Genomic DNA, 23333 nt, shown 5'->3' with positions numbered 1-23333 from the left:
GCGCAGACACTTGGATTCCTCTCCCACCGGTGCCTGCCACATTTGTATTCTCCCCAGGACTGCGCCGTTCTCAAAATGTTTTGTTAAGTTAATTTGTATCCGCAGCCACTTGTGAATTTTTCAGATTATTTGATCTGTAACTGAACTAACACGAAGAGTAACTATTGTTCTGCAGGAGCAGACGGTGCCCAAGTGTGTCCTACGTGTTAGACACGCGCCTGTCTTCTAACCCCCGGCGGAGTCCCCAGGCACCGGCAGCGCTGCTGGAAACCAGTCTGGGGATGGCACCGTGCCCCTGCGCCGCTGCAGCCTGAGCCCTGCACACCCCGGCACCACCGCCCCAAAAACCCCTCGCTGGGAGGCACTGGTCTCCACTGGAAATGACCCCAGGCAGGGAATTGTGCCGTTCCTGCAGCCCAGGGAGTCTCTTTGTGTGCCTCATGGAGGTTTTTGGGCAGCACCTGAGAGGGGCAGGAGCTGGAGCTGAGGCTGGGCTGGAAGGGGCTTGGCACAACCCGGGGCAGGGGTGGGATTAGAGGGGCTTTATGGTCATTTCTAATAACCCAAACCGTTCTGGATTCTACGAGACTCAGTGTGGTGCCGGGCCTCTCAGGGCAGCCCCGTCTCTGTTTAACACCAGAGGAGGGTTCCAATTTTCTGTACCAGCTTTGCCAGCTCTGTTGTGTTTGGGGCATGCCGGGGCCGGTGCGCAGCCCAGTGAGCTCCCTCCGTGTCTGTGCTCCTGCAGGAATTCACTCCTCACTGGTTTTCTGTGGGGAACAATGTGTTAAGGACCTGGGGGCAAGGTGAGAGCACAAAGCTTGAGCAAAAGCTCCTGACAGTGAGCTCGGCTTTACCCTTCCTGCCGCTCCTTCAGCCTCGCTGTCTTGGCACTGCTGCTGCGTGGGAGCCAGGATCCAGTGGGATGACAGCAACGGAGATTTTCTCCATAAGTTCCATCGGGAGATGAGTTTCTGCCTCACAAAGAGCCCAGGCTCAGAAAGGGATACGCTTTTTGAAGTGGTTTCTCAGCTGCTGCTTCTCCCAGAGGTTGTGGATAAGGCAGGTTCTGGAAGTCGGGGCTTGTTCTGACCTTCCAAAATCTTCCGGTGAGATGAAAGGCAATGGAAATTGAACAGGTCTGTACCCATCTGGCGTTCGCAGAGGCGGTGGCAGCAGTTCCCAGCCTCGGCTCGGGGTCACAGCGCAGGATCCGGGTTTATGGATCGGCACCTGCCCGCTCAGCCGGGAACGAGCCGGGATCGATCGCGCCCTGCGCCTGGGCTGTGGCTGTTGTTTTGGCAGCGTTATTTAAGGACTGAATTCAAACGCCATCAAGGGGAGATCAATAGCTTTTTTCACAACCCACCAGTGACCGTGTCTGGGCACAGCGGCTGCAGCTCAGACTCGCTCTTCACACGGCTTTTACAGGGATTAAAATCCATCAGAAACAAAAAAGGGTTGGAAATGAAGTTGGGAGTAAAGTTGGCTCCAGCACAAACCCCGGGTGTCAAGGTCAAGCCCAAACCGTTTATTCCTTTGGGCGATGGGAAGTGTGTGTTGGATTTCCAGGATAACAATGTTAAAATGTCTCATCACACTGGGCAAGACTCACAAAATATGTCTGCAGGACTGGGATCACACCCAGGGTAAGACATGGACGGGCCTTGGAGTGACCTGGGACAGTGGAAGGTGGCAGGGCTGGGACAGGATGATGCTTAAGGTTCCTCCAACCCAAACCATTCCATGATTCCACGACTATTTCACACTGCAGGAGCACTGCAGAAGCTCCTCTGCACCAACCACTGCTGGGCTTGAGAGAAGATGTTGTCATCCACTTTAGCAGATTGATTAAAAAAAAAAAAACAAAACCCAAACCAGGCAGGATTTGGGGCACATCTCCACAGGCCCCACGTGCACCTGAAAACTCACCCATTAGTCATGAGGCCAGGCAGGAATTGCGCATCCCTGCAGTCATTCACCGCTTTATGGCAAGTCATGAGATATTTGGTATTTTCCTTCGAGCAAACAAAAGCAGATGATTAAGGAAGAGGCGCAGCTTGCTCGCTTTCAGGAAGAAGACAGCTTGCAAAATGCAACTCTCAGAGCTTCAATAAAACTCCAGAAAGCAAATAAACAGCCTGGCTGAGAGGAGAGCGCTCCCGGTTTCCTGAGCTCTAGGCCAAAACTGGGATTTTGGGGGGAAAGATGGGGATTACCTCCTGCAAAACTGGCACCAGTGAAATGTCAGGAGAGCGGGGATACTGAAATGCCAGGACAAATGTGTGTCACAGCCCCAGCTTGACTTTTCAGGCTACACAGACACCAGAAACCTCCAAACTTTTGAGCAGAAAACCATCTCCAAATGGAAAACCAAAAAGAAAGCAACTGAATTTCGTCTTTCCTTGTGGGCCTGGTATTTCTGGGTCTGAGAGATTTTAGCCTGCTAGCAGCTGCTAACTTTTTCCCAAGCTTTCTCAAGAAAGCTTCTTCTCAAAACAATCTTGGCAAAACAACCATCCTTTCCCAAAACAATCCTTCTCCAGGTGGTGTTTTGCTGTTTCTCCAGTTTAACCAACAGGATCAGAGAGGTGTCGTTCCTGTTCACCAATCATGTTGGATCTGTATGGGAAAACCTTATAAAAGGTGGTAAGAATTAGACAATAAAGACTTTTCTTTTCTGTGCTCTTTGCCTTCTGAAATACTTGGAGTCTCTCATCTTTCTTTCGTGTCTTACAACGACATTTCATCTAATTTTATTTTCTTTTTTGCTTTTTTTTTTGTTATCATTTTCATTTCCAAAGCCTTTTTTGCCTAAGGCAACGTGTTTATACAAATTGCCTCACTCTCATGAGAAAATAATGATTTAAAAAAAAAAAAAAAAAAGAACTATTTACAGATGGAAAAGTATTCTGTCAGATATTTCCTGGCCACCTCTCCATTTCATGCCAACGCTCTGAAGGGCTATAAATGACAGTAGATAAGCAAATTTGGCTACTGAGATTTTGAGCCATGGTGTAGCAGCTCTCTACGCACAGGATTTAAACACCCCCCCCCCGCTTATTTTACACTTTTCTACACAACTATCTCTCCACTATAAAATATACATGGAAACATTGATCGCTCCAGTGATCAAATATCTCCCCCTTCAAAAATACAGCCCGTGCAGAAAAGCAAGCATCCAAATTAAGAATGAGTCGGAGAGTTGAATTGCAAATGAATCAATTGCTTCCTCAAAAAAAAAAAAAAAAAAAAATTAAAAAAATAAATATTCAGTCAAGCAAGACCAGAATGGGCTGGTTAATAATTGATATTTACATTTCTCCCGTGTCTGATCAAAGGATTTGATTGCATGACAAATGAGGAAATTACTGTAAAATATTATACATCCATTAAGAACACAGATGCAGCAGATAGGATGCGGAGCCCTGGTGACGCAGCGCCTGCACCGGGCCCTGCGGACACGGCCTGGGCTGGTGGGGAAAGAGGATTCCTGGATGTGGGAGAGAATCAGTGATGGATCCATGGTCTGTAGAACATGTGAGAGAATCAGTGATGGATCCCTGGTCTGTAGAACATGTGAGAGAATCAGTGATGGATCCCTGGTCTGTAGAACATGTGAGAGAATCAGTGATGGATCCCTGGTCTGTAGAACATGTGAGAGAATCAGTGATGGATCCATGGTCTGGAGAACATGTGAGAGAATCAGTGATGGATCCCTGGTCTGTAGAACAAGTGAGAGAATCAGTGATGGATCCCTGGTCTGTAGAACATGTGAGAGAATCAGTGATGGATCCCTGGTCTGTAGAACATGTGAGAGAATCAGTGATGGATCCCTGGTCTGTAGAACATGTGAGAGAATCAGTGATGGATCCCTGGTCTGTAGAACATGTGAGAGAATCAGTGATGGATCCCTGGTCTGTAGAACATGTGAGAGAATCAGTGATGGATCCCTGGTCTGTAGAACATGTGAGAGAATCAGTGATGGATCCATGGTCTGGAGAAGATGGGAGAAGGGAAAGAATCAGTGATGGATCCCTGGTCTGTAGAAGATGGGAGAAGGGAAGGAATCAATGATGGATCCCTGGTCTGTAGAAGATGGGAGAAGGGAAGGAATCAGTGATGGATTCCTGGTCTGTAGGAGAAGATGGGGAAAGGGGAAGAGCCAGAGCAATCAACCGGCATGGACAAAGACATAGACAGAGATATAGACAGAGATATAGACAGAGATATAGACATAGATATAGACAGATATAGACAGAGATATAGACAGAGAAATAGACAGAGAAATAGACAGAGATATAGACAGATATAGACAGAGATATAGACAGAGAAATAGACAGAGATATAGACAGAGATATAGACAGAGATATAGACAGATATAGACACAGATATAGACAGAGATATAGACAAAGACATAGACATAGATATAGACAGAGATATAGACATAGACATAGATATAGACACAGATATACACATAGATATAGACATAGACAAAGAGGCAGCAAGTGTTCTTCTGGAGACTCTCGTGAGGCAAGAAGACCCAGATCCACCATACAGAGACAGAATCGATTCCCTCTTCCCCCGAATCATCGCGGGAGCAGCAGCGGTGTGCGCCCGGCGCCTCCTCCCAGGCTGTTCCTTTAATAAAAGCTGTTTATTTTTGTTTTAATAAAGGCACAAATCACTTTGGAGCTGCCGTCCCAATCCATCCATAACAAAACTCCTCGAGAAGCGCCGGAGGGATCCTTCGATCCCGCCCGGCCCTCGCACCTCCTCTCCCACGTGCGCGGGGCCTTTAAGGCGCGGCCACGCCCCGGCCGCGCCCCGCGGTGACGTCACGACGACCACCCTCCCTCCCCCGGCGGCGCGGGGAGGGGCGTGTCCGGGGCGTCCCGCCCCGCGGTGACGTCACGCGGCGGCGGCCCGGGGAATGACATCACCCGCGCGGAGCGGCGGGCGGCGGGCGCGCGCCGCAGTGTCCCCGCTCCCGGCGCGGCCCCAGCGCAGCCCCGGGCGGAGGCGCACGGACAGCGGGGCGGGCGGGCGGGCAGCGCGGCCCCTCGCCGCCCCTCCGCCGGCAGCATGGCAGCGGGCGGCCGCGCCGGCAGGTACCCGGCGGAGCGTTCCTTAGCGGGGCCGCCGTGAACGCGCGGGGGTGGCCCGGAGCGCCGCGCTGAGCGGCGGGGTTTCTGGGGTGGGGTGGGGTGGGGTGGGTCGCGATGCTGGGAGAGGGGCGCGGGGGTGAGGGATGGCGATGTAGCGGGCGGCGGGCGGGGGTCTCGCTGCGGGGGATGCGAGCGCTGGCCGTGGGGAGGAGGGTGTGGGGGGGGGGTCGCGGGTGGGTGGCACCGGAGAATGGGGGGCGTGTTATGGGGGGACGCATGGGAGGGGTGTGGAGGGGAAGGGGCCGCGTTATAGCGGAGATGCGGGGAGGGGGCGCGCCGGACCGCGGGCATGTGCGGCGGGGGGATGCGGGGAAACGCCGGGGCGGCGGCCCCGGGACCGGGCGGGGGCTCCGGGGTGAGCTGGAGCCCTGGGGGGGCGCAGCTTGGCCGGGGGGTCCTGGGGCAGAGCCCGCTCCACGCCCCGCTCCGTTCCCCGCCGCACCGGGATGCGTCCGCGCCCGGCTCCATCGCACACCCCGCTGCCGGTGCCTTCCCCGCCGCTTTAGGACCCCCGGCTCCCCGCCGTGCTCTTTTCTCGCTGCCGCCGCGTCCCCACCCCGTCCCTCCGGCGCCTCCTGAGCGCGGTCCCAGCGGGTGCGGGATGCGGGATGCGGGGTGCGGCTCCGTGCGGGCTCCGGCATCGCTCCGAGCTCGGGGCTGTTCTCCCGACGAGCAGCAGCGTGGGACCGCCCGTGCCGGGTGCCGCTCGGTGGCATCGTCCGTGGCTTCTCGGCTCCGGGAACGTTGGGATGCTCCAGTGGCGGAGCCGGTGCCGCTCCCGGAGCGGCATCGCCGGGATGCGGGTGTCGGAGGAGCCATCGGAGCGTTCCTCCGTGCGGATCCAGCATCCCCGGGACGCGGCTGTGTCCCCCCGGGATACCGCCTGCTCCCTCCCCGCCCCAGATACTGGGGGTGCCTTGTCCTCCCACCACCCCTGAGCCCCTCAGCGAGTGGGTTTGGCCCCGCTGTCGCCGGCTGGGGGGTGGCTCAGTGACAGTAGTGAGGAAGGGACATGGATCTCCCCAAAACCATCCAGATCCCCATATTGAGGGGTCCTCTCCCCTGTGCTGGGGGAACTACAGCAAACCTCCCCCTTCTGAAAGGGGAATCGGGCTCTGGGGCTGGGAACGGCCCCGGAGTCACAGAGGGACACCCCGGGGGTGACGGCAGGTGGTGTTTTCCATCTGCCCTCGGGGATTTCAGCTGAAATCTCGAGCCCTGGCATCATCCCCCAGCAGGCAAGAGCTGGCCCTGGAGCCTCCTGTCACCGAGCCAAAATTTGTCACAGCGAGAGTGAACCCCCCCACACACACCCCCCTTCAATACGAGTAATGATTAATGATGTTTGTGCTTCCCCAGGAGGATCCCATTCCAGTCCCTCCTGGGCAGGCAAAAGCTGCAAATGTGGGATAAGGGGGGCAGTGTGGGTGTCGAGGTGACACCCATGGGATCTGCAGGATGGAATCTGGATTCCCTGGGCGCAGGGGACATCTCTGCTCTTGGGGTGTTCACCCTCTCCGAGTCCCGCGGGGCTTTGCTCCCACAGGAGCTTTCCCTGCAGGTGGGAGGAAAAAGCAGTTTTGACTGAGGGGTTTGAGCCCTTTCTCGGAGCAGGAACACCCTGGAGTGAGGGGAGCGTGTCTGGAGTGTCGCCTGTTCCCTCCCCAGGCAAAGCCCCCTGAGATTTGCAGGGGATGTTTCCCAAGCACTCCTCCTCCCTCCTGCCTGTGTCTCTCATCTGTCAGCGCTGATCGCAGCTCAGCTTGGCCAGGACAAAATTCTAGGGGTTTATGTCATTTTTCCCTATAAATCGTGTTTTGGGGGTTGTGTATCTGCGCCTGGCGAGAGGAGCTGTTTGTGTGACCTGGGGGGGATTGGGCTGCTCGTGGGGTTGGACCTGGCTGCTGGGCACGGAGGCTGGTGGGTTCAGCAGGGCAGGGCGTGTGCTGATGTGGGGGGACCCTCCTGCCCTCCCCAGGGGGAAGATATCCCCCCCCTGCACACCCAGCAGCGGGGAAGCTGTTAATTGTTCCCTGCCAGATTGACTTATAAATTAACAGGTTTGCTGGCACTCTCCTCCTCCTTCCTGTGCGTGGTAAAAGCCCATATTTCAAACGGGGGGGAAAAAAGTCATAAATACCTTGAGTAATGTGAGAGGAGCTTCCAGCTGAAGCTGTGCCACCAAGGGGTGTGCGGGGAGAGGGGTCCCCCGCAGCAGAGCCGTTGGGGGTGATGGGCAGGAGGTCCCCGGGTCCTTTTGTGGTTGTCTTTTGGCATTGGCCTCGCTGGCAGGGCAGGGTTGAGCCCCTTGTGCCCCCCGTGTCACTGTCCCCCTGTTCCCCGCTGGGTTGATAAATGTAGGTTTGGTGAACAAAGCCTCTTCCTGGGGCGTCCCTTTCGTCTCATCCCGAGGGCAGCGGGTTTGCTCTGCCTTCTTCTGGGTGCTGCCGAGTAACCGGTGTGTCTGTGACATCTCCCCTAAGCAGCAGAAGGAAAATACGCCTTTGCTCTCTCTCCAGGAGCGTGGATTCCGGCTGGACTCTCAATTCTGCTGCTGCCTTGGGAATGGAGGTGGGAATGAGGGTGGAGAGACAGCTGAGACCCAGCCAGGCGGGATGTCCGAGGAGATGAAGTGGCCACGCTCAGGGAAACTGAGGCTGGAGGAGGGGAGGTGTTTTTGCTCCCTCAGAGCACAGGAACAGCTCCAAGGAGCTCGGACCATACTAAAGGACCCCAGAGCTGACTTTGAGGTGGGAGACCCCCGACCCCAGGCTGCTCTGGGGATCCCTGCCGAGGTGGCAACACGGGGTGCTCCCCCCCCGGAGCAGAGTTACTCCAGGTAGTAACTCTGGTGAGCAGTTTGCGCGCTGCCCACGTGGCGCCGGGGCCGCGTGGGCGGCGGAGCTGCCGTGATGGATGCGAGCTGCGGCCCGTGGCCCGCGCCGCACATGGCTTTGGTCTGAACTCGCTCTGTTCCCAGCTGAAACGCTTCTTCTTTTGCGCTGCAGAGATAAAATTGCGAGCGTAGGAATCCGAGATAAAGCGAAGCCAGAGCCGGCCCCGGTCAGTGTGGGCAGTGCGAGCGTATGGTAAGGAGAGAGGTTACTCGGTTGCATTAAAAAGATGCTGCTAAGTGGTTTAATCCACAGTTGCCGAACTTTGAGCTTTAAATTCTTCTTATATGAGTTGATAAGAACATGCATATTATTCATAACTCTCTCCTCAAAAAAAAAAAAAAAGGAAAATCTGTAAATGACTTCTGTTAAATATCATTGCTTCAACAGCGTGAAAAATGTGCCTGACTTGTACTTCAAATAATCCCTTCCCTTGGCCCAGCTCCCTCATCCGTGAAGCTCTTTGCTTCCTGCAGAGGATGGTGGGAATGGGGTCAGGAGCTGGGGGCTTTGCTCTGGCCTGGTGTTTCTGGGCAGAACCCCCAGGACATAGATTTTATTTTATTTTTTTTATATATATTTGCAAATGGAAGGAGCCAGCCAGGCTGGGCAGCTTCTGGCTATGTCAGTATTGCTTTTTAAAAATTGCGGTCGATTTTAAACCTGTGAGCCCTGAAGATTTTAAACCTGTGAGCCCTGAAGTAGTAACGCTCGGACCGGCTTCCTTTAAGTTTATTACACAATAAGCTGGAACAATCTGCAGGCTCCGTTTGTTAGACCTTTTTTTACTCGTCCTCCCTTTCTGATTGTTTTCTTTATAACTTCACCAATTTTTTTTCTTTTTTTTTTTTTTCCTTCACATCAGCCTAGGAAGCTGGAAATTGTCTTTTATTTCCCCCCTGTCTTTCAGCTCATAAACCCTCTAGAGTTCTGGGTCTGATCCGACATAATTCTTTTGGACTTTTTTTTTTTTTTTTTCCCCTGGCTTGGGTATCATTGTCTTGCCTCGGTAATTGATCGAGCTTGGTGTTCCCATTGCAAAGGCTGCCTGTGCTGTCGGGTTATTTGCTCATCCGACGAGCCCGTGCCGAGCTGTGTGTCCTGCACACGGATTGCCGTGTTCCCCTGCAGCCCCAGCATCCTCCAGGAAAAGAGGAATTTTCAGAGCCACGCTGCCTTCTTGACATCTCTCCATAAGGAGCTGGTTGGGAGGCGTGAGCTTCTGTGAACTTTATTTATTATTTTGATATCATCTGTGAAGAAGCCTCTTGTCTCCCGAGGGCTCCCAGCGCAGGGAGGAGGCAGAGGTGCTTGCCCTGCAGAGGAAGGGGATGGGGATGTGTACCCCTGGGATGTGTGTCCCCCCCCTGGGATGTGTGTTCCCCCCGGGATGTGTCCCCCCCGGGATGTGTGTCCCCCCCAGGATGTGTGTCCCCCTGGGGTGCCCAGGGGTGAGGAGGAAGCTCGTGCAGGGTGGAGGAGCTGTGCACACACCTGGAGGTGCTCAGGGATGCTCTGCTGCCTCTGGAGCCAAAGGAATCACGAGGGTGAGACAGCCCAGCTGATGGCAAAGGGGGACACACCAACCCAGAGCTGGGATTTCTCCCTCCTCCTGGGACTTGCTGGCCCCTCAGGGGCTTCTCTCCCCTGCCCCAGGGAAGTGAGGCTTCACCAAATCCTGACCCTGCCATCCTGCTGTGGTCCTGGGCACACCTGGGCCTGTGCATCGAGGGTTTGGAAAGCTTTGGGAGTGGCCTTTGCACAGCTCCCGGTGCGGCAGGAGGGGTTTGGGAGCCCTGAGGGAGATGGGATTTTAGCATTCCTGTTTCCCATGCATTTACTATCACTCAGGCTGATGCAGTGTGAGTGTTGTTGTACAACCAGGATCCATCAGAACCTCCGTGCTCTAGTTCCCTGGCAACATTTGCACAAAACAAGAGCTGCTCTAGATTAGACAGCAGATATTAGTTTGTCTAAACAGGTTTAAAAACCTATCAAATTAAACTGGGCCAGGCAACTCGTACAATGTGTACACCTAAATTGGTTTAACATTTGCATAAATCAGATTAAATCGGGGCTGTGGGATGGTTTAGGTTGGGAAGCCTGTGGCTGTGTGTGCCCAGCTCCTGGAGTTCTCCATTCCTGCTGCCGTGTCGGGGTTGTTTTGCACAGCAGCAGCTGAACCCCTTGTTTTCAGCCCCATTTTGTGGGTGAGTGCTCTGTCAGTGCTGCTCTACACCAGACCAGGGGGCTGCAGTTTGACTGTGACCTCTGAGCAGCCGGGATGTCCCCACCCAACCCGGGGACACAGCTGGTTCGGCTGCAGCCACGGTTTGCAGCATCTGGCAGGTCCTGCAGAGGGTCTCTCTCTCTCTCCAGGAGGATTTTGAAGCCTGTTGGGGTTTGAGGAGTGAAGGGCTGACAGGAAAATCTGTACCTGGCGAGCTCCGTGCCTGGGGTCCCGCCTCTCCTGCTGCCGTCTCTGCATCAGGCTTGGGGTGTCTTGGACAGGTCTGCAGGGGTGTGGTGGTGGGGGTGCCTCACGTGTCCTCTTCTGAACACGGAGCCTCCTCTGGTCAGCCGGGTGAAAACTGGTCTGGCCATCTTTGGGGATGATTTGCTGTGCTGCGCTCGCTGCTGTGCTCTGGGGAGCTGAGGATTTCTTTACACATCATCAGGGGATGAGCTGAGATGCACCAGATCCAAACTTCACAGTCAAGATCCACCAGATCCTCACTACAGAAGGGCCCTAACTTTACCCCAGGGCTGTTTCAGGATTTCCCCCGGCTTTCACTTCTCGTTGTGGGCAGTGATACAGGAGGTGATGTGGAATCACACGGGATAACCTCATGCTCCGTCTCCCTTGCGTGGAAGCAGCCAGCTGGGGTGGCACATAGTGAGCATGAGAGGGAGGACGTGGTGCATGTGGCTTCTCAAACTGCAGTGATCCCATCCTGGCAAAAGAGCTGCCTTGTCAGGAATTCAGTGCTTTGTCTCTTCGCGCTGCTGGAGTTAATCTCACCATCTTTCCCTCTGATCTGTTGTTTAATTGTTTTCTTTGCGGTGTCCCTGTGTCCAAATCAGCGTTGTGAGCAATCCCACAGCTGATTTAAGCCTGAAAGCTTTCTTCCTTGAAAGTCTTGATCGTGCTTCCCTCCATTTTACTGTTGTGATCCAGCAGCAAGGGTCAGACCTCCTGCTCCCGTGCTGCGACGCGCGTGTGTGCGTGCAGCAAAACCGGCAGGAATTCGGCATTTCTGTAGTTTTGAAGCAGATCGTCAGCTCTGACATCACCAAGCGTTTGTTCTGGTTCCCATGAATCACAGATGGGTGCTGCTGCTCCGGGCTTGCACTGCTCAAGGTTTCCCTCCTGCTGCGTTCTCTCCTTTGTTTCCCGAGGTGCTGCTGCTGGCTGCCGGCGGCTTCCACCCAGCACGTGAAGCTGCCGCGTCCCGCTGGGAGCGAGGGATGAAAGAGATGATCGTTAGGGTCTCCTCTAACCCCAAACCGTCTCACAATTCTGTGAAGGGCATTTCCCGGGGTGCTGCGGTTTCTAACAGCAGCTTGTTGTTCCTTGGGGTTGTTCCCGTCCCCCCAGGCTGCTGCACCCAGGACTGGGCTGAGCACCTCAGCCAGGTACCGACAGCTCCCTGGGGGCAGGCAGGGTGCTGTCTCCTGCCCAGGTGGGACCTGGTTGAGCTGAACATCCTGCAGAGGGCAGGGGATGCTCCGGAGACCAAGAAACGCCGTGGCAGGATTGATGCACGGGGCTGGGTCTTGTGGCAGCCAGTGCAAAGCAGTGGGTGAAGCAGCCGGTGTTTCTGTCCCCTGGCCCTGTGACGTTCTGCACCGGTCCAACGCGTGCCACAGCGCAGAGCTCCCAGCCATGTCCTTGCCTCCAAGTCGCCATTTTATTTTTCTTAAACGTTTATGTATAACCGTACACTAACCTATAAAAATTAGTTTAGGATGGCTGCCAAGAAAATCTCTGCGGTGCCTTGTGGGTAACTCCCTGTGAATTATCATAAAAGCTGTAGTGTGAGGCTGCGGTGGCAGTTGTGAGGATGCCAGTCATCATGCTCTGTATTTAAAATTCAGATGAATGTGTAATGCCTCCGTGGCTGGATTGCAGCAGCTCGGAGCATTCCTGGTGTCTCTGCCCTGCTCCCGCTCTGGTTTTTAATGTCCTCTTACGTTCTTCCAGCGTTTTGCTCGATTGTAAAATGCAACAGGTAGCAAATTGTGGGCGAGCCATGCTGGGAGGGAGAGTGGTTTCTGATAGCTTCCTCCCTGGAGGGACCAACCTCCTGCTTCCACTGAGCCAGTGGCAATATTTCACCTAAGAGAAAATCCACTCTGCAGCCCTTCCTCTCCACCTCCTGCCCGAGCCGTGTCCCGTGTCCCTCGGGTTCTGGGTGTGCTGTGGGACCAGGACTGGCTCAGTGTGTGGAGCAGAACTTTGTCCCCACGTGCTCGGGGATCTCTCACTGCCGTGCTGGCCAAGGATGTCGTTCCCTTGCCCCCCAGCCAGTTGCATGTTGCTCCGTGCGCCCTTGGAAATCCAAAATCTTTACGTGTCACTGCTGCTTTTCCTCGGAGCCAAGGTGACTGTGGGGCTCCAAAGCGGAGCCTCGGCCCCAGAGCCTTGGCAGGAGGTGGAGCTGGGCATGATGGATCATTTCATTTAAATTCTCCTGAAATATAATATTCATCTTGGTGTCACTGTCCCACCTTTATTATAGTTCACTGATAAACATCTGTAATCTGAGAGCGATCCACAGCCTGGGAATAATGAGCACATTCCTGGAGCCAGGAGAAGCTATCTCGGGGATGTGTCCCTGCTCTCCCAGCCCTGGCTGATAAATAAAGCAAGAAGCAAATCTTGTTTTTTCCCAGGTGTAGCTGTTGGGTTCAGGGCTCTAAAATGGTGGCATTTGGATGTAACCTGGTGTCCCTGTAAACACCCAGCAGGGATTTCTGAACGCAGCCTCTGGCCTGTCTCTCGCTGAGGGTTCAGGGCACCACCCCAACAAATCCCCCCATCCTAGGCAGCCTTTTTCGCCCTGTGGTAAATCCCTGCCCTTGTCCCAGCTGGATTTTAGACTGTGGGAACTCGGGGTCTCGTGGCTCAGCTGTCCCAGCTTGGCCACCCACTCCAAAGCAAAGGTGACATGATCTCTGCTGTGCCCAGGATGGATTTTTTTTTGGCCAGTGCAGCAGTGGGAGGTGACAGCTGCTGGTCACAAATGCTGCTGGGACTGCTCTGCTTCCGCAGGGAGTTGTTGGCTGATCATCCTCTGGGGAACCACTCCTGACGTCTCCAGGGTTTTGACCTCCAGAATCGAAGTGTTGTGAATGCCCAGAAGCCTCATACAGACCTGACCTCTTGGGCTGCTCTCCTGGAAAGGGCTTTCCTCTGCCTCTGCTTGTGCCTCCACTTCCTCCTCTGCATTTGACCCAGAACAAGCTGAATTTTCTGCTTTTTTGGGATTTCCTGCCACCTCTGTTCCTTTCTGGCATCATCCAGGTCCTGAGACTCGCACAGCCTTTTTCTGTCCTCTTGCAAAACTTGACTGGAAAAGGAAAATCCCTGGATTTGGAGTCCCCAAGCACCATCCATCTGGAATTGACAGCTGCTCCACCGGGCGAGCCCTGGATCTGCTTTGGGATGTGCTCAGAGCCCTGAGGAGAGCAGCCAAGCAAAATCCTCGCTGACTCCTTCCTGGCAGGACTTGTTGCACCATGCTGATGGGAAGATTTCTTTTCTCCAGGAGCCCAAAGCACGACTTGGCCCTGGGTGCAGGGCAGGAGCCACCACGTGTCCCTTTTCCTCCGGGAGGGATGAGGACGGAGCTCCAGCCATCACCTTCACGTCTCAGCACCTTGATTTCAGCATGCTGACCTGTCTGGTGCGTGAGGTGGGAGCACCAGCGGTATTTCTGCCCACAGGAGCTGCTCGTGGGCTACATTGCCCAAAGGCTGTGCTGATGAACCTCTAAGGGCGCTTGGGGGAGGCTCTCTGGATTTTGGGAAAGACCACAGACCTGCTGTGCTCTCAGCCTCCGCTCCTGAGCCGTGGGATGAGAGCTTCCATGCCTTAGCCAGTCCTTCCTCTGGAGAGCAGCTTGAAAATCCCCGGGCTGACAGCTGCCCCAGAGGTGTGGAGAACAGGAGCATCCCTTTGCTTCCCCTCGCGGCGGAGGTGACGCGGGGGATGGCACCCATCCGGCAGCACCGAGATGTGCCCGTCTAAAAATAGCTGTGAGCTGGCTTTGAAAAAGAGGAAAAGAAGGGAGGTGGGAGGAACTGAAGTGTTTCTTCGAAGAGAGAAAGGTGAATGAAGTCCTTAATGGCCCTCACAGCTAAGGCTTCTCAGCCTGCCTCGGGGAGCGTGCCGAGGGGTGCGGGGGCTCGGATGGGGGCCCACGCGGGTGCCTTGGGCTCCTGATGTGACAAGGAGCTGGATTTTGGGCTGGCTGAGGAGTGATGAGGGAGAGGTGAAGAGAAGACGTGCAGTTTTCACGCTGGAGCTGCCTTTTCAGCTGGCAGGGTCCCTGTGTGACCCACCTTGGTCGTCGTCTCCCCGGTGTCCTGCCTCGCCCTGTGCTTTAGTGACCGGGCTGTCCCCTCTTGTCGTGGGTGGGTGACGTGGCTGTGACTCTGCTCTGCATCTGGGGGGGCTGGGGGCAGGATTGGTGAAGCGGGGGGACAGGCAGGTCCTGTCTGTGCTGTCTTTGGGTGCCCCGGACAGGGTGAGCTCCCTGTGCCCGGGCGCTGACGCTGCCGGAGTGCCCGTGCCGGGCGCGTATCAAGGGGAGAAGCTCCTGCCTTTCCTGCCAGGCTCCTCGCAGGGAGCTGGGCTGTCCCTGCGGGGTCTGCGCCCCAGAGCCGCTGTCGCCAAGCTCACGGAGCATGTAGGTTTGGATTTCTCTCCTCAAAGCCCGCAGAGCCAGGCTGTGATGGGGCTGTGCTGTGGTGTAACCGGATCTCCCATGCCAGGGCTTTGTTCTTGACTTACCCTTGACGTTTCCCGAGGTCTCTGAGCGAGCTGTATCCCTTATCCACGTCCCCGTTTTTCATCCTCTCTTCTTCCTCCTGCAGGCAGATGCTCTCGAGGGCAGCCTGGCAGTGTCCTGGGCAGTGTCCCCTGGGAGCCTTGTTCTCCCCCGAGCCCTCTGAACCTTCTCACGAGGAGCGTTTTAAGGGTGGCTCAATGGCAGGTTTTTCTAGGAAGTATCAGAGGAGCTTGTGGTCCTCACATCAGGGCCCTAGAACACTCTGCAGAGAGCTTTAATCTTAAAATAAAATCAAAGCAAGGCTTTCAACTTGGATTTTTCTTTGGAAGTCACTTTATTTTAAACCCTTTTTTTTTTTTTTTTTTTTTTTTTTTTTCCCTGAGTAGTCCTTTAGGAGTGAAAAAACCCCATATCAAGAAATCTTGCCTATGTAAATAATTTTGGGCTTGGGCTTTCTGAAGTTGTGAGGAGGGTGTGCTGCTCAGTGCCCTCTGCCAAGGCAGTGCCAAAAGTGCTGGCATCACTTGGAGTCACATTCCATCTGTGTGTGCGTCCCTGTAGCATCTCTGGATGAGGATAATGGGAGTGCAGGGCAGAGGAACCTTCTGGGCTGCGTGCAGGCACAGGATCTGAAAATGTCCTGAGCTGAAAGGGAACCACAAGGATCACAGAGCCTCGGGAGGGGTGTGCTTGGGCAGAGCGGGGCAGCAGCCAGGAAAATCCACATTGCTGCCAAGCAGCACCGTGCTGGGAGAGGCCTGGGGCCCTTGGGAGAGCTTTGGGACAGGTGGGGTGGGGTGGGATGGAAAGGATGGAAAAGATGAATGGGATGGGATGGGATGGGATGGGATGGGATGGGATGGGATGGGATGGGATGGGATGGGATGGGATGGGATGGGATGGGATGGGATGGGATGGGATGGGATGGGATGGGAATGCACTGGGCATCACCATGTGCTGTGCTGAGCTGCACTGGGAGCACTGGGCTGTGTGTGGGCTGGCGGCCTCCGTGTCCCCAGCAATCAGTGGCCCTGTCTGCCCTGTTCCCCTTCCCTTCAGACTGAGCAGGGGTGACTCTTGGAGAGCTTCTCCTGACCTTTCCAGCTCTGTGCCCTCAGCTGCCACCAAGTGACATGGTGACATTTCAAGTCTTGAATGTCTGAGCGATTTTATGGGAAAAAAATTAAAAAAAAAAAAAAAAAAAGCCAGCAGAAATGAAATGCTTTGGCTTTTTGTCTCTGACAAATTGGATTTGTTAACCTGAAGCTTCATCTGTCAGCTGGCAGGGCCCCCCTGCAGCTGGCAGCCGATGGGATGGTGGGAAGAGGAGTGAAAGTGTGTCTGGTACATGGACATGGGACACCTCCCACTGTCCCAGGCTGCTCCAAGCCTGGCCTGGGACACTTCCAGGGATGCAGGGGCAGCCACAGCTGCTCTGGGCACCCTGTGCCAGGGCCTGCCCACCCTCCTATGGAACAATTCCTTCCCAATATCCCATCCATCCCTGTCCTCTGCCAGGGGGAAGCCATTCCTCCTTGCCCTCCAAAGTCCCTCCCCAGCTCTCCTGCTGCCCTTTTCGGTTCTCTAAGGTCTCCCTTCTCCCTGCAGAACCCACAGCCCGGGCGTGTCCGGGCAGGGCGGTGCTGGGAGAGCTGTGGGGCCGGGCTGGGCAGGCTCCTGGCGAGCCTGCACAGAGCTGGGCTCTTCCTGCGAGGGGCAGGAGCCAGCGTGTGCCCCTGCCCCGCAGGACTGCCCATGCCAGGGCAGTGCCCAGGCTGCTGCTGGGTGACAGGTGGGCATTGTGGTATTTATGGAGTGTCACTCATGGCTGTGAGGCAGGTACAAGATGCGCCCCCAGGCCCCTTCTGCCATCCCCAGTGTGCGTGCAGAGGGATTCCCTCTGCTGTCAGGCTCTGCTGGAGAGCTCTGTTCAGATTCAACCCCGTTTAGCTCCACTCTGGGGTTGGGCACGAGGAGTCCTGGGCACCTGGAAAATGCCACTGTTGTTTTCCCTTTTTTTCTAAAGAAAGCAAAGCAAAGAAGGCTCTCGGTGGAGGAGCGTGCGTGGGGAGAGCCAGCTCCCTGTGGAGAGCAGCTCCCTGCCCAGGGGCTGCCAGCAGCCACTGCCTGGAGGCTCTGGGGACACCACAGCTGCCGTTCCCACTCTGTGCCTTTGTCCCCTCGGTCGGAGCTCGTTGCTCCTGCAGCTCCTTCGGTCTGTGCCGTGCTCCTGAGCCTCGCCTCTCCCCGGCAGCGGTTTTGTGCTGCGTCCTCGGCAGATCCATTACTGCCCACGTGGTCTTGGTGGCAGCTTCCAGCCTGCGCTGGGGTTTTGCAGGTCTCGCTTGGCTGCTCAGCAGGCTCCAGTGTGGGATGGCTGCAGGCTCTGGAAGACTCTTCCAGTGCTGCTCAGATGGAAAACGCTCTGAGTAACCACAAAGAATGGAGATGGGGCCTAAAAAAAAGCCACGAATAAAGGTCATCAGCGGGGGCCTGAGGGGACGGAGACAGCGAAGCCACCTCGCGTGATGTCTGCTGGGGTTGTGTCACTTGAGAAGCCCCTTCCTGCGGGGTTTGAAGCAGAGCTGTGCTCTGTGCTCCCGTCCTGTGGATGCCCTTGCACTGGGCTCTCCCTCTGCTCTATCTCAGCCCCCAGGAGATCAGCACCAAAACACCCCCAACAGCCCCGGGGGCCTTTTTCTTGGGAGGGCTGCTGGGTTTTTGGTTGCACGAGTGCATCAGCAGCTGCTTGGAGCAATCCCATGGGAAGGACACAGCGAATCCTGAATCCTCCCACTGAACAACCGAGCAGCTTCAGCTCTGACATGGGCACCTGAGCTGGCCCCAGCTTGCTGCCTCAGAGGGATGCACAGAAGAGTCCCAGGCTTTGAGGCCGAAGCACCCAAAACCTCCCTGCGCTTCCAGCAGACCAAAGCTCGGGCACGGCGGGCGTTGAATCCGTCTGGCTGCCAGGAGAAACCCAATGGACTGAAAATCCTTTTATTCAGTTTTCCCGTGTCTGAAGGACAAGTGGAAGACTTGGGCCCAGCTTTTTCTCGATGCAGAGAATGAGGTGGAAACCTGTCCAGGTGCTGGTGCCTTGGATGGCATCTCCTTGACGTGAGGATTTGGTGCATTCTGCTGCTTAAGAATAAACAATGAGTTGTTTTGGGCCAGGGAGGCAAACAAATCAACGGGCCATTGGATTTCCTCAGTCATCCTCGATGCTGCTTGGAGGGAAAATTAATAAAGAATCTGCCAAGCCCAGGAGTGACCTGTTAAAGCCATTGATAATGATGGGCACGTTGAGTTCCTGCCTGTGGTGGGTTCCCTCAGGATCCTGCACATCCCGTCTCTAAAACATCGCTGTTCCTGCCAGTGCTGTGGTGGGAAAGGAGACTCTGATCTGCTGCGCAGGTCTGAGCCCTTCTGGCATTGAGAAGAGCAGCACGGGGCTCTCCAGCCTCTCTGGGGACTCGTTTGTACTCTGAAATTTGGGTCCCTTAAGTTGTTTTGGGATACATGAGAAATTATCACGTGGATTATCCAGAGTTGCTGTGCTGTGGTTCCCTGAGGAAGCTGCTTAGTGGAAGGTGCTGCTCCCACAGCACAGGGGATGAATTTAAAGGCCAGTCCAACCCAAGCCACGGCTGTAACCTGGTTCATGCTGGATGCCAGCAATGGCGTGGATCCTGTCTCATCCTTAGGCTGTAGAATGTCTTCATCCCAGGGTGTGAGGCTGGATTATCCCAAGAGAACCTCTGGGCTGTGTTGGAGCCTCCAGCTGCCCCCATCCCACCAGGCAGGGCCCTCACCACCTTGATAGCGTCGTGTGGCAGCCGCTGCGAGCAGCCCAGCCCTTCTCTGGCACAGAAAGGACAAATTAAATAAACATGCTTGATTGCTTAAACATTTGTTTTTTAAATTAGCGGCAGCTTTTTTATATTAAAGTCTGTGGATATGCTGCTGGGGAACACTTTAGCAAGTTGGTTTTTTTCTTTTTTTCTTCCTGGTGCTACTTTTCCAGAGTGGTTCATGATTTAGAAACCAAATGCAAAATGCAGGCCAAGTTTGAGGTTTAATCCTGTGGAAGATGTTGATGGGAAGAAGCTGCGCTGCTTGGAGCTGTGGGGCCCTGTTTGGATACATGATGGGACAGGCCTTGAAGGGAGCAGCATTTGTAAATTGTGCTCTGCGAGTGCTGGAGAGAAGTCTCTGAATTAAGGGATCACAGAATGGTTTGGGTTGGTTGGAAAGGACCTTAAAGATAATGTTTTTCCAACCCCCAACACCTTCCACTAGACCAGGTTGCTCCAAGCCCCATCCAACCTGGCCTTGGACACTTAGGAGTGGTTCAAGGTGCTTTGTGATTGTCCCCAGCTCCTCATATAAAGTTTCAGTTGTCCATAAATTGTCCAAATGTTGAAATCTGCTGCAAGAAGGTGTTTGGAGGTGCTGTGTGTGGCTCTGTAATTGTCTGTGTGCTGACAGGGAGTGGATTTGCAGCCTGTGCTCTCGGTGGGTTGAACTTGTGCACCGGCTGGGTTTGGCATCTTCCCCTTGGTGCGTGGCACAGCTGATGCCCTGCTCTGAGCCTTTTCCTGGCTGTGCCTTGGTTTTTATTTGCTTTCTTCGGTATCTGTCCTGTGTAGGCGGCAGAGGGTTACAGCCTTGTGCCTTTGCAGGATGAGGGGCTTTGGGTGCCACTCTGATAGGAGGCAGCGTTGCTGAACGACATCTCTGGGAAAGCAAAATGCAGCCAATGATTCAGACTGACCTTGCTTGGAGCATGTGGGGCTTGGCTGTTTCCATAGGCTTGCTGTCAGCGTCCTGAATTTCCTCCTGGAAAATTCAGTTTCCTCCTGTCCAGGAGGAAAACCCAAAAACCCAAGCGTGGATCCCTGTGGTACCTGCAGGAGCACCATCCGTGTTGAGGTTTAACAGGTGTGGGTGGAGATGGACTCTGCTCCTGCCACTGTAGAAAAGGATAAACGAGAGTTCCACAATCCCACTGCTTTTTGTGTCGTCCCTCTGGGTTATTCAAAGCTCCTTGCAGACAGCACAGGGACCAGCCCACGGGAGAACCCTGGGCTGGCGTTGCTCGTTTTCCCTTTGCACGGACTCTGGGGCACATCTTTAATTTTTTAATTAAAGCTCCAGCTCAGCTGAGTGTCCCTGCGTGGATGGAGGATTGCCTCCATCCCAGCCCTGGCGCTGCACCCTCCCGAAAGGCGACAAGCACTGGCTTTTATTGTTGTTTTGTGTTTTTTTACGTATGAAAGGTCTAATAAATGGAATTAAATACTGTGAAACTTAAGGTAATTAAATGTGGAAACAGAAGGAAAAGAATTGGAAAGCATCCTCTCCAGGAAACTAATAGGCTCCATGCCTCCTTATCTTAATGATTTTCATAATTTAGCTGAATGCAGAGATAATGGATCTGATGAACCTTTCTGGAGCTGATTTGAGATTTAATGGGCGTCTTGCTGGGGTGGGGGCAGGTGCAATCAATGCGCTCGAGGAGGGAGATAAGAGCAAGAGAGGCTGGAATACAGAGGCAGACGAGTTTTCCATCCACGCTGAGTGCTCCCTCCTTCCCACCTGGAATTAACCTCGGAAATCATTTTCCAGGGCCACGTGCTTCCCTCCGGCTCCACGCTGCCAGCCGGTTTTGCCTTTCTGCACAACCCCTGACCCTCCCCGGGCCCAGGGAGCCGCAAAGCCGGGATCATCTGTGTTAATCTGGTCTCATTGAGGCGGGATCAGTGAAACCACCTCGCAGATTCACTGTATTATGGAGCAGATTGAGGGACTTAGAGAGCAAATTTAATAAATATCATTTCGATATTACTTGGTGGGAAAAAGAAAAAAAAAAAAAAAATCAAAATCCTCTGAGCGGCTGATGCTGGAGCACCCGGGGAAGGGGCTCGATAGGGACGTGGTGCGTGTGGAGCTGGGGCAGAGGGGTGGGGACATCGCTGGAGGTTGGCACGGTGTGGTGGGGACAGGAGCAGAGGACACCCCTCGGGGCTGGGTCACATCCAAAAGGAAATAGGGCTGAGTGTGCCTGGAGAAGATGGGAATGGGGAGGTTTGGTTTGGTTTGGTTTGGTTTGGTATGGTTTGGTTTGGTTTGGTTTGGTATGGTTTGGTTTGGTATGGTTTGGTCTGGTCTGGTTTGGTTTGGTTTGGTTTGGTTTCGTATGGTATGGTTTGGTTTGGTTTGATGTGGTGTGGTTTGGTATGGTTTAGTTTGGTTTGGTTTGGTATAGTTTGGTTTGGTATGGAATGGTTTGGTTTGGTTTGGTTTGGTTTGGTTTGGTTTGGTTTGGTTTGGTTTGGTTTGGTATGGTTTGGTCTGGTCTGGTTTGGTTTGGTTTGGTTTGGTTTGGTATGGTTTCGTATGGTTTGGTTTGGTTTGGTTTGGTTTGATGTGGTGTGGTTTGGTATGGTTTAGTTTGGTTTGGTTTGGTTTGGTTTGGTTTGGTTTGGTATGGTATGGTATGGTATGGTATGGTTTCGTATGCTGCCTCCCTGGCTCTCATGGCAGGGTGCGGGGTGCTCCATCAGCTTTAGGGTGTTGATGCTGCAGCAGAGCCCGACCCGAGCAGCTTTGCAGCTTTGCAGCTTTGCAGCTTTGCAGCTTTGCAGCTTTGCAGCTTTGCAGCTTTGCAGCTTTGCAGCTTTGCAGCTTTGCAGCTTTGCAGCTTTGCTGTGTCCCTGCAGTGGCTGCTGGGGGGGACCCAACCCAGGTCCTGTTTGCAGGTGAGGTCTTCTTCTGAGGAGAGCGGTGCAGCCAAAGTCCTGCCAGTGGGAGCCGGGGCACAGCTCTGTCCGCAGGGCAGGGAGGGAAAGCAGCGGCAGATCCCACACTTTCTTCCAGGGCTGGCTGTGGTCAGCGGGCTCTGGGCCGTGCCAGGGCGAGGGGATGGGCGCTGCTGCCGTCTGTCTGTCTGTCCGGGAAGGTCCCTGGATGGAGCGGGGCAGGGCAGCGTGCCCGTCCCACGCCGAGCCCCGGGAGCCAACACACAACCCCGGGGCTGCTCCGTCTTTGTCCCCAGCAGGACCCCCCGCCTGCTGCAAAAACACTTGGGTTGGGAGAAATGTGTGACCTCTTGCTAACCCTCTTCCCTTTCCCCTCTCGCTCTGCAAGATGTTAAAAAGAAGGGGGGGGGGGGGGGGGAAAGGGGGGGAAAAAAAAAAACCCCACCAAAAAAAAAAAAAAATCAAAAAAAAAATCCCCACCCCCACGCTGGGGCCAATCCAAGGAGGGTGAAAGCCGGGGACCATATCATTAAAATGCTAAAAATGAGCGTGCTGAAAACAGACACAATTGGGTATTTAAAGCTCTGAATGAAAAGAGTGTGTGTGAGCCGGCTTGCGGAGAGCCGGTCTCCCAGAGCCCCTGGAAAATATGTGGTCAAGCCCGCACCATTAACTTTTTGTAAAGTAGCTGTGAAATCCTGGGAGGGGACAGGGAGCCCACGGCCCTGCCAGGCCCGTGTTCTGCCGGAGGGGCAGCCGTGCCAGTGCTGTGTGCACAACGAGCTTTTGGCCGTCCTGCAGTGATTTCTGTCCCAGAATGTGGTGAAAAATCCCCTCCCCATCACACCGACCCGTGTGTCCGCTGCATCTCCATCACCTCCTGCCTCTCCTGCCGGGGTTCGCAGCAGCCAGTCCTTGTGGTGCCCCAAGGAGGGAGAGGGCTGTGTGGGAAGCAGGAGGTGTGACCCGGCAGCCACAAACTGACTCCTTGGATGAATCACTGCTTAAATCGCTTCGGGGCTGTCGTGTCGTTTGTTTGCAGCTTAGAATGGTGGGATTTTTGAGGTTGGAAAAGCCCTCTGAGATCAGCGAGTCCATCCGTTACCCTGGCGCTGCCCAGCGCTAACCCGTGTCCCCAAGTGCCACATCCGCACGGTTTTTGAACCCTTCCAGGGATGGGGACTTCACCCCTGCCCTCCCTTCAGGTGAAACAACCTGAGCCTCCTCTGGCACAGCCTGAGGCTGTTCCCTCGTGTTCCTGTTCCCTGGGAGCAGAGCCCGACCCTCCCCGGCCATCCCCTCCTGTCAGGGAGTTGTGCAGAGCCACAAGGTCCCACTGAGCCTCCTTTTCTCCTTCTGAGCCCCTTCCCCAGCTCCCTCAGCCTCTCCTGGTGCTCCAGCCCCGTTCCCTCAGCCTCTCCTGGGGCTCCAGCCCCTTCCCCAGCTCCCTCAGCCTCTCCAGGGGCTCCAGCCCCTTCCCCAGCTCCCTCA

General features: G+C 54.8%; 1 protein-coding gene across 1 annotated transcript in view; it reads left to right on the top strand.

Moving 5' to 3' along the window:
* The first annotated feature begins 5048 nt into the window (after positions 1 to 5048).
* Positions 5049 to 23333, top strand: part of PTPRS (protein tyrosine phosphatase receptor type S) — a 148147-nt gene continuing 129862 nt past the window's right edge. Inside the window, 1 exon segment of the mRNA XM_058423591.1 lies at positions 5049 to 5111. The gene's annotated coding sequence lies outside the window, so the exon portion shown is untranslated.

The sequence above is a fragment of the Hirundo rustica genome, chromosome 26 (genome assembly GCF_015227805.2).
Source record: "Hirundo rustica isolate bHirRus1 chromosome 26, bHirRus1.pri.v3, whole genome shotgun sequence".
Classification (NCBI taxonomy): Eukaryota; Metazoa; Chordata; class Aves; order Passeriformes; family Hirundinidae; genus Hirundo; species Hirundo rustica.
This window is presented reverse-complemented; position numbering and strand designations above follow the sequence as displayed.